This window comes from Trachypithecus francoisi, unplaced genomic scaffold (genome assembly GCF_009764315.1).
Source record: "Trachypithecus francoisi isolate TF-2019V2 unplaced genomic scaffold, Tfra_2.0 Lachesis_group10, whole genome shotgun sequence".
Taxonomy (NCBI): Eukaryota; Metazoa; Chordata; class Mammalia; order Primates; family Cercopithecidae; genus Trachypithecus; species Trachypithecus francoisi.
Window position 1 is genome coordinate 24,345,028 of NW_022681455.1, and position 17,077 is coordinate 24,362,104.

At 37.9% G+C, this 17,077-nt stretch overlaps 1 pseudogene; it reads left to right on the forward strand.

Annotated features, from left to right (window-relative positions):
• Positions 1-4,342: 4,342 nt before the first annotated feature.
• LOC117088671 lies at positions 4,343-5,399 on the forward strand (annotated as a pseudogene).
• The last annotated feature ends 11,678 nt before the right edge of the window (positions 5,400-17,077 follow it).

Sequence of the window (17,077 nt, forward strand, 5' to 3'; positions counted from 1 at the left end):
ACTATCGGTTTGAATGAAGTCCACAAAGGCTCCAAAGCAAGAATGAAGCCTGGGGTGTGTGCCCTCTCCCTTCAGGAGGCTTTTCAACTCTTGGTAAAAGGATTCCAGATACAAATGGACTGCTGGCCTAGATTTGGATGTGGAAGAATGTAAACAGCTGTTGGCTTATTATAGTAGAAATCTCAAATGCTTATTGTTGCTTTCAGTCAGGTGGATATTTTTTATGTGACTCAGTTTTCTATAGTTAGTGATGGGAGAAATACCTTTTGTTTCGCCTAGCACGGTAAGTCGAGCTGCAGTCTCTCATCAGAATAGGGAGTGAAAAGATGGAACCCCAGGTGGCACAGACCTGAAGGTCCTTTCCTAATACAAAACTTAGGGCTTTACTGTTACAAAATATCAGAAAAGGCTAAGTGCTCACTTAAAAAAAAACAGTAAGGTCAAATCTACAGTGCTTTCCTAGGTAACATTCCCCAGTGCACCATTATTCCCTGTGTTCCTTGTAGCAAGGTGGACAGCTTCACTTATAAAGCATTTCAAGAGAATGAAATAGTAAATTATATGAAGAGTCCCAGAATTACAATTAGAAATTTGATAGGACTCTGTAGACTTTCTTCCCATATAATTCTATGGTTAACCAACACAAGGAAATTTAGAGAAGATTCAAATAAAATACACATTACGAAAGGAAATGTTACTTTTTTGCTACCACCTTTTGTTAGAGGTATTGTTTTATTAATATTAAGTTAGATTAAAAAGTATATTTGCTATTAAAGATCCAAGACGTTGAAGTCACTTGGTTTACCACTGTCTCTCCATTACCAATATCCCCAAAACTAATCTTTCCTTTTTAACAATTACTAACCACTTTTATTTCTGAAATGCAGAAAATAAGAGTTTTACCTCCAAATCAATGCACAATGCTTTGCACATACCAGATAATCTACAAAAACTGGTTGACATAAATGAGACAGACACAGAAACCACGCTTCAGAAATTCACTGAATGAAACTGACAAAAAGAAATAACATCATTTATTTATTCAAGAATAGAGGAGTTCTAGTTTTTGATGCAGGAATAGCCCCTTTTCTTCTGAAACTCTGCTTGCCATCCAGGTGCATTCTTCAGAGTGAGAAAGGCAGAATTATTCATACTGTGGAATTTTATAAATTACAGCCCAGTAAAAGCAACAACAACAACAACAACAACAACAACCCTGATCCATCTCACTTCAAAGCCATACACTCTCAAGCCCCCTCATACATGTTACATTTCTGAGTGTTGTGATATGTCATCATTTGGCCTCACAGGAAATTTGAGCAACCATATTGAACAATCAATATAAATCCTTTTTCTTTTCACAACATCCAAGCAATAGTTTCCAACTTTGTTTTGAGTCACTCAAAGCAAGATTTTTACAGTTTCTTTGATATGTACTTCTATTTAAAAATTTTGGCATTTCTGCTTCAAAATCTAACTCCCTTTTGAAATACATTTCTAAAACTACGTTCTAATAATACTGGATTATAAGAAAAAACATGCAGAGATACATGCAGACTTGAGAAATCGATGGCATTTGGAAGATAACTGGAATCATTCTTGTTGGAAGTGACTAGAGGAGTGTTGAATATATAAATTTAATCATTGATTCTAAATTAGTAAGAACTGCAGGCCTCATTTTAAAAGACCTATATGCCAACATGTACTGAAGAGTAGTGGAAAGGGCAATTTTTTTAAAAAGGCTCAACCAGCTGTGTAATTGTGTTGATACATGAATGCCTCTTCTTCGTAAAATTTTGAAACTTTTTCCCGGAATATTATCAAAGCTAATATAATAACTATATACCTACCACCCAGAATTAATATCAACATTCTATCATGTATGATTCAGATTTTCATTTTTGTGAAAGATCTAAAATCTACAGATAAAATTTCACTCTTCTCCGAATCCCTCCCCAATCTAATACCTTTCTATCTCCAGCATTAATCGCTGTCCTATATTAGCTGAGTATGCAACATATATTTTAAGGTATTTGTAATCAATATATATTTAAAGATAATATATAAGTGCACACATACAGAATTATAGAGATTTTTCAGTTTACAGAAACGTTATTAAACTCTGTGCAACTTTCTATAATTTGTTTTTTGTTTTTACTTTAACTTAAATATTTTGAAATCTATCCATGTATGTTCAATATAGTCCATTCAATTTAACTGCTGTATTATATCCTGAATAAATAACTGGTTTATCAATTTTCCTCCACATGAGCATTTGAGCTTTTTTCTCTCTCTCTTACAGATAATACTATCATTTGCACTATTACATACCCTAGAATTCTCCAAGACATATTTCCACAACTGGAATTGTCAGACTATGGTGTAAAATGGGTCTTCAAAAGGTTCATGAAAAATGCATACTATGAAAAGAGTATGCATATTTCAATTTTTTTGCACCTAAATAAACTCATATTAACTTGTTATAATATGTCCAAACAGCATCTAATTTGAGGCACTAGGAAGGATAAGACATCAGTTTGAAAACAGCCCCTAGCAGAGCAATATGAATTCTGCTAAAATTGAAGTAAGAACACAGGTCAAACTTCTGATGAAGCATGGGTATAAGAATGGTGACATCATTAGCTGGGTATGTTGGCACTTGCCTGGAGCCCCACTTGCTTGGAAGGTTGAGGAAGGAGAATCTCTTGAACCCAGGAGGCAGAGGTTGCGGTGAGCCAAGATCACACTACTGCACTCCAGTCTGGCCTGGGCGACAGAGCAAGACTCCATCTAAAAAAAAAAAAAAGAAAAGAAAAAGAAAAAAGAAAATAATGGTGAGATTATTGATGCTTTAGAAAATGTTTCTGGGAATAATGCCCCAAAGAAATCAGCAGTTTACAAACAAATAGCTTGTTTTAAGAAACACAACAATGTTGAAGCTCATAGTGACAGACGATCCACATCAATTTGCAAGGAAAAATTTATCTTGTTTGTACCCTAATTGAGGAAGGCCAACATTTAACAGCAGAAACAATAGTCAACATCATAGACATTTCAGCTGGTTCAGTGTGCACGATTTTAATTGAAAAATTAAAGTTGCCAAAAACATTGCACCCATTTCAGCTGCAGACAAGAGCACAGATTTAGACAGAAATTTTAAACAAGTGGGATCAAGATCCTAGAGTATTATTTTTTGAAGAATTATAACAGAAGATGAAATATGGCTTTACCACTACACGCCTAAAGACAAAGCACAATCTAAGCAATGGCTACCAAGAGATGGAAGTGGCCCAGTCAAGAGCAAATGTCATGACAACAGTTTTTTGGGATACTCAAGAAATTTTGCTTGTTGATTTTCTGGAGGGTCAAAGAACAATAAAATCTTATTATGAGAGTGTTTTTGAGAAAGTTAGTCAAAGCTTTAGCAGAAAAAATCCTGGGAGAGCTTCACCAGAGAGTCCTCCTCCACCACAACAATGCTCCTACCAATTCCTCAACAAACAAGGACAATTTTGAAAGAATTTAGATGGGAAATCACTAGGTATTAACCTTACAGTTCTGATTTGACTCCTTCTGACTTTGTTTTTGCATGTTTCCAAATCTTAAAGAATATTTAAGACGTATTTAATTTCCTCAGTTAATAATGTATTTTAAGATGCAGAAAAGGCCTTCAATAAAATTCAACGTCCTTTCATGTTAAAAACTCTCAATAAACTAGGTATTGAAGGAACATACCTCAAAATAAGAACCATGTATTACAAACCCACAGCCAATATCATACTGAATGGGGAAAAGCTGAAAGGACACCCCTTGAAAACCACCACAAGATAAGGATGCCCTCTCTCAGCACTCCTATTTAACGCAGTATTGGAACTTCTGGCCAGGGCAATCAGGCAAGACAAGTAAGTAAAGGGTATTCAAATAGGAAGAGAGGAAGTGAAATTATCTTTGTTTGCAGATGACATGATCCTAAATCTAGAAAACCCCACCATCTCAGCCCAAAAGCTTCTTAAGCTGATAAGCAATTTCAGCAAAGTCTCAGGATACAAAATCAATGTGCAAAAATCACTAGCATTCCTATGCACCAACAACAGGTAAGCAAAGAGCCAAATCATGAATGAACTCCCATTCATAGTTGCTCCAAAAAGAATAAAATATCTGTCAGCACCGCACCGATTTCCGCATCCAGCTCCGGACGCTTCCAGTCTTAGCTGGGCCAATTTGGGAGGGTGTACTACAGACCTTCACATGTTGAACAGTAGGATTCAGCAGGGAATGAGTCCCACATCCGCCTTTCATCCATCCTTCTTTCCCAACTCCTCTTCCGCCTCCCACTGTCCCTATGTCTACTTTACTGCTCAATCTGGATTTGGGGGAACCTCCTCCCAAAAAAACATTAGAAGGAAATGCCAAGCACTGAAATTTTGTCAAGAAGTGGAGGCTCTTGGAACGGAAGGGCTTTCTGGGTAAAAAGAACCAGCCCCCTTGTGAGGGGGGTTTTACTCTGAACCTCCAAAAAATGGGGAAACTCCTAGGGTAGATGGCTCTTGGAAGACCCTTCCCTTCCTAAACAATAAGAAGACCACTGCCTCCAATAAAGCTGCAGTGTCTTGACTGACCCCTGCCCCTTTGAAGAAGGTTGATTCTGTTGCTGCTAAACTAGATTTGTTGTGGGAGATCTGGAGTGCCCTTCCCAAGATTAATAGGCACCCAAACCACTCCCAGGAGAAGGCCTCCGGGAAGAAATCCTCTAAGAAGAACCATCCACAGAATAATGCCACACAGAACTCCACCCAAGCTCATTCAGAGAATAAATGCTCCAGAGCATCCCAGAAGTTTGCCAAGGAAGATGATGGTGGCAATTGACTCTGAGATGGTGGACACAAGACCCAATGGGCATGTTAGTTCCTTGGCTCAATGTAGTATTGCCAACTACAACGGAGATGTGCTTTATGACGAGTACATCCTTCCCCACTGCCACATTGTGGACTACTGGACCAGATGGAATGGTAACCACAAGCAGCACATGGTGAATGCCACACCCTTCAAGATTGCTCCAGGCCAGATCTTGAAGATACTCACAGGGAAGATAGTGGTGGGACATGCCATCCACAACGACTTCAAAGCCCTTCAGTACTTTCACCCCAAGTCCCTCACCCATGACACCACCCATATCCCCCCCTCCTTAACTGAAAGGATCCCATGTCCCCCCACTTGACCACCCAGAGAAGGCCGCCATGTCTCTGAAGCATCTCACCAAAAAGCTGCTAAACCGGGATATCCAGGTTAGGAAGAGTGGCTATTCCTCTGTGGAAGATGCCCAGGCCACCATGGAGCTGTACAAGTTTGTTGAAGTTGAGTAGGAAGAGCACCTAACCCAGAATCCCCCTAAAGACTAGCGGCAGTGGGGATGCTGGTGATGTGGGGAGGCAGAGACAGTACCCAGGAGAAAAAGAGCAGCAGACCAATGGACAGCTCCACCAACTCCACATCTTTGGAAGCTAGAATTGTGGGGAAAGAGAAGTTCTACCCCAGACTCAATATCCACTGAAATTTCACCTCTGCTGTTTTGCCCTGTGTCTGGTTAAGTGTCCCATGGAAGCGGGAAGGCTTCATGTCAGAACACAGCCCTATACCGTTTACTTCTAAATGGTGCTAGCCACAGGTGTCCCAGGGTGCTCTGTACCAGTCAAGATTTTTAACTTTCAAGAGGCAGGGCATACTAGGAAATGCAGTTTCCCAAACTGCCTTATCACTTGGGTGGACATACGTCTCTTTTTATGCTTTTGGTCTTGAATAATTAACAAAAGTAATTGCAACAAAAAGACAATTGACAAATGGGATCGAATTAAACTAAAGAGCTTCTGCACAGCAAAATAAACTATCATTAGAGCGAACAGACAACCTCCAGAATGGAGGAAAATCTTTGCAGTCTACCCATCTGACAAAGGTCTAATATCCAGAATCTACAAGGAACTTAAGCAAAAAGCAGGAAAAAAAAAAAAGAAAACCAAAAAAAAAAAAAAAAACCATTAAAAAGTGGCCAAAGAACATGAACAGACACTTCTCAAAAGAAGATATTCATGTGGCCAACAAACATATGAAAAAAAGCTTAACATCACTGATCATTAGAGAAATGCAAACCAAAACCACAATGAGATACCATCTCACACGAGTCAGAATGGCAATTATTAAAAAGTCAAGAAACAATAGATGCTGGCGAGGATGCAGAGAAAAGGAAACACTTTTACACTGTTGGTAGGAATGTAAATTAGTTCAACAATTTTGGAAGATGATGTGGCAATTCCTGAAAGATCTACAAGCAGAAATATCATTTGACCCAACAATCCCATTACTGGGTATATATCCAAAGGAATAGAAATCATTGTACTATAAAGATACATGCACATCTATGTTCATTGCAGCACTATTCACAATAGCAAAGACATTTTATCAACCTGAATGCCCATCAATGATAGGCTGGGTAAAGAAAATGTGGTATTTATACATCATGGAATACTATGCAGCCATAAAAAGGAATGAGATCATGTCCTTTGCAGAAACATGGATGGAGCGGGAAGCTGTTATCCTCAGCACACTAACACAGTGTTCATTTTTCTATTGAGCTCTTTAAGATTTGTAACATGTACCCAGCACTTTGGGAGGCCGAGGCGTGCGGATCACAAGGTCAGGAGATCGAGACCATCCTGGCTAACACGGTGAAACCCCGTCTCTACTAAAAAATACAAAAAACTAGCCGGGCGAGGTGGCGGGCGCCTGTAGTCCCAGCTACTCAGGAGGCTGAGACAGGAGAATGGCGTGAACCCGGGAGGTGGAGCTTGCAGTGAGCTGAGATCTGGCCAGTGCACTCCAGCTTGGGTGACAGAGCGAGACTCCGTCTCAAAAAAAAAAAAAAAGATTTGTAACATGTAGTAATATTTTTGTGTCTAGTGATTATTGATCTGTGTTGTATATTGCAAATGTCTTCTGTGGTTCATCTTTTAACTTCATGTTTTTTATAATAGAAGGTTTTAAACTTTATAAAACATCAAATTTTGTCTTTCTTTATAACTTCTTGCTCTGTCTGACTTAAGAAATCCTTTCCACCCTGTGGCCATACATATACCAAATATATTCTATTCTAACATTTTGAATGTTTAAGACTTTAATGCATATCTAGGACTTTAAATTTTATAAATGTATCCATTTATATAAATTGAATTTCATAATTACATTATATTTATTTTTAAATATTATAAATTAAATATTACCTATTAATGTAGTTTACATTAAAGAATTAATATATTTTTGAACATTTGGAATTTTAATGCATATTAAAGTATTTAACATATATTTAGAACACATATATTTTATACAATTTTTTCTTTCTTTATAAGTTCTGAAAGTGTCTGGTTTAAGAGGTCCTTCCCTATCCTGTGGTCATGATATTTTACTATACTGTATTCTAATTTTTGTGTTATTTTATTTTTTGTTATGGAAAATCAAATAGATCAAACTCAGTTTTTGAAATGGCTATGGTCCTATGCAGGCTTAGGTCTAGCTAAGTGCTCTCTAGCTGCTCTATTTATTCTCAGATGAAAGTATTTATGTATATTTATTAGCAGACTGGCTCTAGCACAATATTAGGGCAGAAATACTTATCATGCTACTAGATTTAATAGGAATGCTTCTGAAGTTTCTTCCATTAAATACCACACCGTAGTTTCCTGAACATCTCCTTCTAGTCCTAATTTGCAAAAGATTTTATCATAAATACATGGTGAATTATATTGATTGCTGCTTATTCTACAACTGTAGGAATTTATTATGCTTTTCTTTATTCTGTAAATGTGTTGGATTAGATTTATAAATTTTTGTGAATGTGAGCCAGCCTTCTATTCCTAGGCTAAGTCCCATTTTATTTCTTATTTATTCATTTATTTTAAACATCTGCATTTTGCTAATAATTTATTTATGATCTTTACATGTACATTCATACATCAGACTATCTTATTTTCATGTATTACAATTAATAAATTATGTCACTAAGTTTATACTAACCTAATAAAATAAGTTATATATCTCTTCACATTTTTCCCTTTTCTAAAACAGGAAATATCTACTTAGTAAAATTTCAGCAAACTTCACTTACAAAACATTCTGAACCAGGGCTGTTTTTTTTTTTTTTATGGGTAGATTCTTGACTAGGAAATTAATTTCTTCACTTTTAATTGCTTCATTCAGAGATTTAAGAACTTCTTGAGTTAGTTCAGGTAATGTATGTATTTATTTTTTAAGTGACCATGTATTCAAGATTTCAAATTTGTTCATAAGTTTATGTTAAGTGTTTCTAGTACTCTCATGATTTGTATACTCCCTTTTCTCACCTAATTGGACTCTTTTCAGTCGGGAAAGACAAATGCAGGCTAGACTTCTCATAAAGTCATTATTCCATCTAATCAATCATTGAATCATCAAATATGCATTGATCTTGAAAGGTACAGAGAAAACAACTGATACAACCCTCCAAGCCCAGGAATCAAAATCTGATTGAGTTTAAGTAGAGTTTGTTATGTTTTAAGGAAAAATATTTATCTTTTTTAGTTGTCGGTCTTTGTTATATCACAATCTATGTATTATCTACTTGCATAATATTGTATAAATATAAGCTTTGATAAGCAAACATTTCAATAAATATTCTTAATTGTAGGGGAAAAAATCACTGGGTAGAAAAAATGTGATACTTTCTTCTCTTTTCCAATACCATCAGTCATGAAGAAATAACCAAGGGACCACCTCCATCTGGAGGAAGCTTGTGATAATTCCAGGACATAGAAAGCAATAGCTTTTGGAATAGTAATATCTAAATTCTAAGCCTATAATACAATGTGAATAAAGGTCGTCGATAATTACTTTTCAAAAGCTCAGAAAACAAGCAACTGTTTTACAAATTAAACAGAGCACCCAAAATTGAAATTATTGAGTTGACTTTTGGGTTTTTTTGCTGTTGTTGTTTCTATTTTTTTTCTTTTTTTGAGACAGGATCTCGCTCTGTTACCCAGGCTGGTGTAGTGGTGCCATCACAACTCACTGCAGCCTTGCAGTGTAGAACTCCTGGGCCTGAGTTATCCTCCCACCTCAGTCTCCCGAGTATCTGGGACTACAGGTGCACACCACCAGGCCTGGCTAATTTTTTTTTTTTAAATAGAGACAAGGTCTAACTATATTACCTGGGTTGGGCTCGAACTCCTGGCTTCAAGAGATCCTTACACCTTGGCCCCAAAGTGCTGAGATTACAGGCAGGACCCATCACACCTGACTTTCGTTTTAAAGCAACATTTCTTTTTTCTTCCTTTTTTTTTTGGAGACAGAGTTGCTCTGTCACCCAGGCTGGAGTGCAGTGGCACGATCTCAGCTCACTGCAACCTCTGCCTCCCAGGTTCAAGTGATTCCCCTGCCTCAGCCTCCTAAGTAGCTGAAAAGAAAAATAGTTCTCTATCTTTAGTAGAGACAAGGTTTCGTCATGTTGGCCAGGCTGGTCTCAAACTCCTGACCTCAGGTGATTGACCCACCTCAACCCCCCGAAGTGCTGGGACTACAGGCATGAGCCACCACCCCTGGACTAAAACCACATTTTCTAAAGAAATGACTTGCAGACAATGATTCCTCAAGAAATTCTGCAAGGGAGGTGGAGGGCAGGCTGTTTCAATCAAAATATATAGAAAAGAGTGCTCACATTTCCTTACTCTTAGAGATTTAAAATGCAAATAAACATAATGTTTTGAGAAATTTTGCAATAAAGATACCTGTTAATCCAATGTTTCAATGTTACTTAATCATAGATCCACTTTTTTTTCCATGCAGCATCTATTTAGGGTCATGGAATGTGCTTTGAGAAACACTACTGGAGTGGCATTTCCTAGAACTTTAGAAGGTAAAACAGAAAACGTACATAGAAATCAATGTGATAACTTACAGATAGGCTCATAATTAATATAGAGAGAACAACCAAAGTTCAAAGCACTAGCCCTTAACAGTAGCCAAATTACCAGGACTCTTTCAAAAAAAGGAGTTAAAATTCTCATCCATTTGCATTTCTAAAGTGCTGCTTTCCAAAAACATAGTGTGGCTAATGTCCTATTAATGAAAGAGAAGAATCATAAAAGCCCTTTTTCTCTTTCCATTCCACACATACACGCTTTGGAGTGGGGTCCAAGGGGTGCAACATTATTCTTTTTTTAGACCACTAAAAGGCTATAGTATTAAACCATCCCTAAAACTGGCCACATTTAAAATCCATTAATATAACCAAATTCCTGTATGTAGCTCTGTCAATATGGGTCTCCTTTTTTATTGAATTTTCTTAGGGCAATTAACTAGAGCACTCTAACTAAATAGACTTGTATTTATTTAAGTACTGCTAGAGATATGAAAAAAAATTTTTTAAACCACACGTATACTCTCTTGCCAGGATCTAGGGAATGCTGACCTGTCTGAATGTCTCTTTTCTTTCTCTTGATCATCTATCTTTAGACTCAGGAGGACCAAAAGTAACTGAATAAACATTATCTTGTCCTTGGCCTTCACCAAGCAAAATTGTTTATAGCTAAGACCATTTCCCTTTAGAGTCTGAGATCATTATTTTAAAGTAGATTGTCAAATGCTCCACAGTTGATCTCAGTTCAGCTCTGCCATTTGCTGCTCTATGAACCAAGTCCAGGGCATGACATTAAGTCTGTGACTACATAACATGAGAAAAATGTTTTAAGACAGAATAAAACATCACATACAGTTTCTGGCAGTGAATCTTAACAATTGAAATATCCTTGTCCAAGGAAACACTTCAAGATAGTTACAGAAAAATGACAACCATGCCTACCCCATAGGCAGTTGTGAGAATTTAATGAGATGATGGATGTGAATGAGCACAGTGTTATAACGTACACAGATTTTCACTATATGGTTTGAATCGCAATGTTATGAAATGTATTTAATCAAATTAACTGTGTGCATTTCAGGAAATATTATGGCTACCTGCCTGCATGTTCTCGCAATTGTGCACTGCCTAATTTTTATCTTTGTCCATGTTTATACTCCATCCTACAATCTGGATCAGTCTTATATGTAATTAGGAAAGGAAGATGCTTGATAATGTTGCCTGATGCACACAAAACAAAGTCTCCAATTCTGAAACCTCTCCTTTTGAACGTGATGTAGTAAAATTTAAATGTTAGTATCCATATCTTAAGAGAGCATTATAGTATACAAAATGTGTGCCATATATTATCTTATATAATCTCTTCAACCATTACTAGTTAGGCACGTCAAGTCCTTTGTACCCATGGTTCAGATGAGTGAGATAAGACTTAAAGAGTTTGTGTCCAGACAGCCCCAAACCAACCTCCAGAATGGCAGAATAAAACGTTGGTCCAGTGCACACTCCTCATTCAGTCTTTGGGTCTGAACAGTTCTTCCCAGTCTGTTCCTTTCATTTGAATCCATCTTGTTTTTGACACTTCGGGTTGTCCATTGGCTCCTCATTTCTTCACTTTTATCCTCTTGAGAATCTCCAGTTTTATGCATGGCACTACTGGACCTCCACTCAAATTACACGAGCTCATCTACTCCTCTCATTTACTCTGGGGCCCTGAATACTCTGCATTTGGTCTCCCTGCCCTAAGTGTCCATCTTCCTCCTAAGAGGGAGCTTCCAAAGGGGTTTGCGGGCATTGAGCAAGAAGCAGGTATGTGGCACATTGAGTATCTGCCCCAACATGGTCTGTCTTTTCTGTAGCAAAATCAGAACCGGTAACTGAAACCAACATACTTTCCAGTGCTAAACAACTGAGACAAAACCAACTTTCCTGTTCCTGTGTGAAACAATTCTGAGACCAAACATAATTTCCCGTTTCCTAATTTCCTAAACAATTTCCAATTTTTAATTTTTTAAACAACAATGAGACTAGGCAAAACAACAACTCTTTGCTCCAGGAAATACTTGCTCCTGGTTGGTAAGAGTGTAAACCAATTAAACTGATTTTAACTTATGAAGCTAACAGTTGACACACAATGCTTGCTTCAAGACACCTACCCTTGCCTATGCTCACCAGTACAAAGCCATTTGTCGGAAATTCTGTGTAGTTCCACTAGTTAGTTACCAACCTTGCAAAATCCACTTAAAAGTACCCAGCCCAGGCCCCCTAAATCCCTAGAAATACCCTCCCCTGACTTGCTCCTACTGAGACATTGTAAAGTCACTATCTTAGTGTCTTCCTTTATTGCAACAAGTCTAATAAATTTACTTTTGCTTGATCAACACGTTTTCCTTGTGATCTTTTTCACAGTCAACAAACATAAGGTGACCCCAACATCAGTGTTTATCTTCTAAATTACTCTGATTCTTTGTCATAGGATTTTTTTATATTCAAGGATCAGAGTTCTCCTTTAAAATGTGAGATTTATTTGTTGCCACTAACATTTAGTTAAAGTATATTTATGTATAGCACATACTCCACTGAATGGCACATGACACAGTTTATGTTAATAATAGCACCAACAACAATAGCAACTATCCTTATTATCTTTTATGCATCTTTCTAACTCCAGACATTTCATATACATTATTTCATTTGTTTCAACCATCTTGTCAGCAAGGCAAGTTATATACCCCATTTCACATGAAGAAACTGAGGTTCTAAGAGATTAAATAACTCTTCTAAACTCACACAACTAATAAGATTCAAATCTAGGCAACTTGCCTGCAGAAGCCAAGTTCATGAATGCATAGTACTGTTAAGAATTTTTAAATAGTTCTGATTTCAAAAAACACTTTGTTTCTACTAAGTAAAAATATCCTGAAGGAGTGAAAATGACAGAAAAGATACAGGACTTCTGGAAGGAGAACAGAGTAAAATTTGCTTTCTGGGGGTTGAGTGGTGCTCCAGTGAGGGAAGGACAAAGGCAGAATTGCATGCTGATCAGCCAAGGAGTAAATTTGGCAACAATGTAGAGAAATAAGGACTTTTATACTTTGCTGGTGGTATTGCAAATTGGTACAATCTCTATAGAGAGTTCTTTGGCAATGTCTCGCAAAATCACACACATAAACACACACATACTTGCTTGTATTCACATAAAACATGTCTACAAAGATACACAAGAAACTGACCAGATGAGTTATCTCTGTGAAGGGCACTTGGAGCCTGAGGAAAAGGGTTATGAAAGAAACCTTTTCCCTGTGTAACTTTCATATAACTTGAATATTAAACCATGTAAATGTTTTCCTTATTGAAGATATAAATGTAATTTTAAAGTAATAAACAAACAGAATAGATGTTTTTTAAAAAGATCTCTAATCTTGCTAGTTTAGAATCAAAAGCAGCTGGTGGTATTATACCCACACTCCCCAATTGCTTAGCCCTATTCCCAAACATCTGCTGGCACATATTTTATAGATAAATTTCTGGTAAATATAAAATACTATAATTTCATTAATCTGATAATGTTAGTAAATCTCATTAGAACTCTGATAAATACATATGTTATACCTAATAGTCTATTCAATGTTTATTTTTATTTCAGTATTTTAAAGAAATACTTTTATACCCTGCCTTCCCTGATGCCTTCAAGATTTACAAAGAGCATGAACTAGGGAAGGAATATGTCTTCTTCTGCCAGCAGTAGAGCTTTGTTTTACTTAAACTGTGAGCCTGTTTTACTTCAGACAGGAACTTTTATTTCATCTGGGATTCAAATTGCTTTCAAAGTGAAGGGAAGTAATGTGCAAAGCCTGCAGAGCCTCTAAATTTTCATTAATACATGTAAGAGGATGACTCAACTTCAGAGAAAGGTGGAGCAGAATTGTCTCCTTCAGCTCTGAGCTCCTGTGTGGGAGGCAGCCACTGGGAGGGAATGTACACATGACTACTTAACTTCTTCCTTAATCTGGGAGAGGCCAGAGGCCATGGAGAAACTGGATGAGTGAGAAGAGACGTCTACACTTGCTCTTGGATGTGGGCACATGCCCTGTAACCACTGAATCAGTGCTTTGGAGTAGGAGGAGGCGCAAGAGTGCTACTGAGCAACTCCTGAATGCCCACCCCAGTGCTGCCATTCAGGGGCCATGGACACACCAAAAGAGAAAGCACAGGGTGAGACCCCAATGCTGAGGGACCTCCGACACATAGGACCTGAGATTCTTTGTGGGGAGAGCACATTTCCCTAACTCAAAGCCACAGTCCTAGAAAAACAGACCATCATGGGAAGCCTTACATTACCCACTTTACGGTATTATTGCCATCTACATTGTCATTACTCCCTATTATTGTGTGTCTCTATGTGCCAACCACAACAGTGGGCATTTTGCATATATTTTCTGTAATCATCACAGTGACCCTAGAGCATAAGCATAATCTCTAATTTTCAAAATGAAGAAACTGAGGTGCAGAAAACATAGGTGACCTACCAAGATCACGTGTTAGAAGTGGATGAGAACTCAGGGCATTCTGACTCGTTATACAACAGGACTTCTTTACAAATACTTAGGTTGGGTCAGGCGCAGTGGTTCATGCCTGTAATCCCAGCATTTTGGGAGGCCGAGGCAGGCAGATCACCCGAGGTTGGGAGTTCGAGACCAGCCTGACAAACATGGAGAAACCCCGTCTCTACTAAAAATACAAAATTAGCCAGGCATGGTGGTGCATTCCTATAATCCCAGCTACTCGGGAGGCTGAGGCAGGAGACTCGCTTGAACCTGAGAGACAGAGGTTGCAGTGAGCTGAGATCATGCCCTTGCACTCCAGCCTGAGCAAGAGTGAAACTCCGTCTCAAAAAAACAAATAAATACCCAGGTTGAAATAATTTCCAAAATGATTGACAAAGATTGACAAACCAAAGTAGCATCAAATGTATTTGAAGTCTATAAATGGTACTGGTGGGTGACACAATCTCTCAGCTTCCTGCACTGAACATCTTTGCAGCTCACTCACAGTCACTTGGCAAAGAGTGAGTCATTTTCTGCATCTCATCCATCACCCCTTTTGCGTCTTGAAATATTCACCACTCTCACTGTCAGAATGAAGAGCTATCTTCTAGGCAGCACCCTTTCTATGTCATCCACACCCCCTCAGCTTTTCTGAAGCCCAACTTCCTTTGAACCAGGTATGTGTCTGAAGCATGAAATCTTCTTTGAAAAATCACTATTTTAGGAAAGCAGGAAGTAAAAAAGAGTCTACTGCCCAAAGCATTCACTTTTCTCCAGGTATGTCTCTTTTCTTAGTGACGAGTCCATCTCAAAGAAAAGTCCTCTGCACAGCATTTCCACTCTGCACATCTCAGGTATCTGCCTTCCTTTCTTTTCACAACACATCTTCTGAACTTCAGGTTTTCTCCAGGAAAGATGTTACATTTTCTACATTTCTCTCACTACACATTAAGAATCTCCCTTTAGTCACCACTATGGGTTATAATGGTTTAGAAATAGCTGCTGTAACATGTATGTGTCAACAAAGGACCTGGCCTCTTCCCTCTTATTCATGCCAGAATTGTGCCATAAAGGAGTTCAGCTTTCTCAAAATCCAGAAAGACACATTGGCTGATGGTCCCTTACGCCTTACGCACATGTGCGCACACACACGTCAAATCTCATGCATTTTCTAGGCTTTCGGAGTCAAATTGCATCCTCCTTTTTTGGAGAATGTTTCCCTGACTTACCCATCCCTTAGTGGGCTTTCCATCCTCTGATCAAATTACAGCATTTATTATTTATGTTCTTTGGCACTTAACATATACAATAATATTTTCAAGCAAACAATTATTAACTCTTTACATTATAAATACCTTGGGAATAGGAACTGGACATCGTCTGTTGGCACTCAAGATACGGCCTTGCCCAGAACAGACACTGGGGAAGAATAAGTTTAAACATGAAACAGTTTTTATTTTTTTAATTTTTTTTTAGACTGAGTCTAGCTCTGTCACCCATGCTGGAGTGCAGTGGTGTGATCTCAGCTCACTACAACCTCTGCTTCCTGGGTTCAAGTGATTCTCCTGCCTCAGCCTCCTGAGTAGCTGGGATTACAGGTGCCCACCACCACACTTGGCTAATTTTTTGTATTTTTAGTAGAGATGGGGTTTCACCATGTTGGCCAGGCTGGTCTGGAACTCCTGACCTCAGGTGATGCACCTGCCTCAGCCTCCCAAAGTGCTGGAATTGTAGGCAAAACAATTGTTTTTTTAAACTAAAATTTAAAATGCAAATATTCTTATAAATATCGTGTCCCTTGGAAGTAGTAAACGAACATCATGCTACACTTATTCAAAGATACTTCTAGTACTCAATGCATGCCTACTAATCCTCCTGTTTTATTATCTTTACAATATTTTTAATTTGCTGAAAAGTAATTGTCAAAAACTATCACGAACCAGGAATTTTGATAGAGACTGAAGATTCAAAGCACCAAAATATCAAGAAACCTATAAACCATATGAAGAATAAAGACACATGAAAATGGAGTAGAAGAGATACGTGCTATCACTGAGGTGTTAAGCAATTGTTACAGCAGCACAGAACACAACCAGTTCTCACCAGGAGGTTCTAGAGGTCAAAGGACAAGTGAGAGCTTTACAGAGAGAGAGAATGGGAAGGGCATTTCAGAACATGAAGTACACATGGCAAACTTGAGGACAGGCAAGAATGCTGGGGCTAATTTTCATCCTTTGAGAACAGATCTGATTTTTGTGGGGGCAGGGACTTGTCAAAGATATTTGAAAGCCAAGTCTGATAAAGTAGTAGATAACATGTTGGCAAAAACCATTTGAGCCCAAGCAGGCATCATAAACTGGCTCTCAGGGAGTGTCTAAGATAGAATTTATAGATGTGAATGACAGCAATATAAATAATTACTTAGAGTATAAAGCCTCCTTGTATGTATACAGTTTGATAAGTGTGTTTAAAAATTAGTCTTAACTTCTTTCAATGCAAACGTTGTATTTACTGTTCAACTAAAGAATGTGTGAAGAGTAGAAATTAATAAAATCCTGATTTCAAGTTATGTTTGAGATTATTTGCCCAATTATTG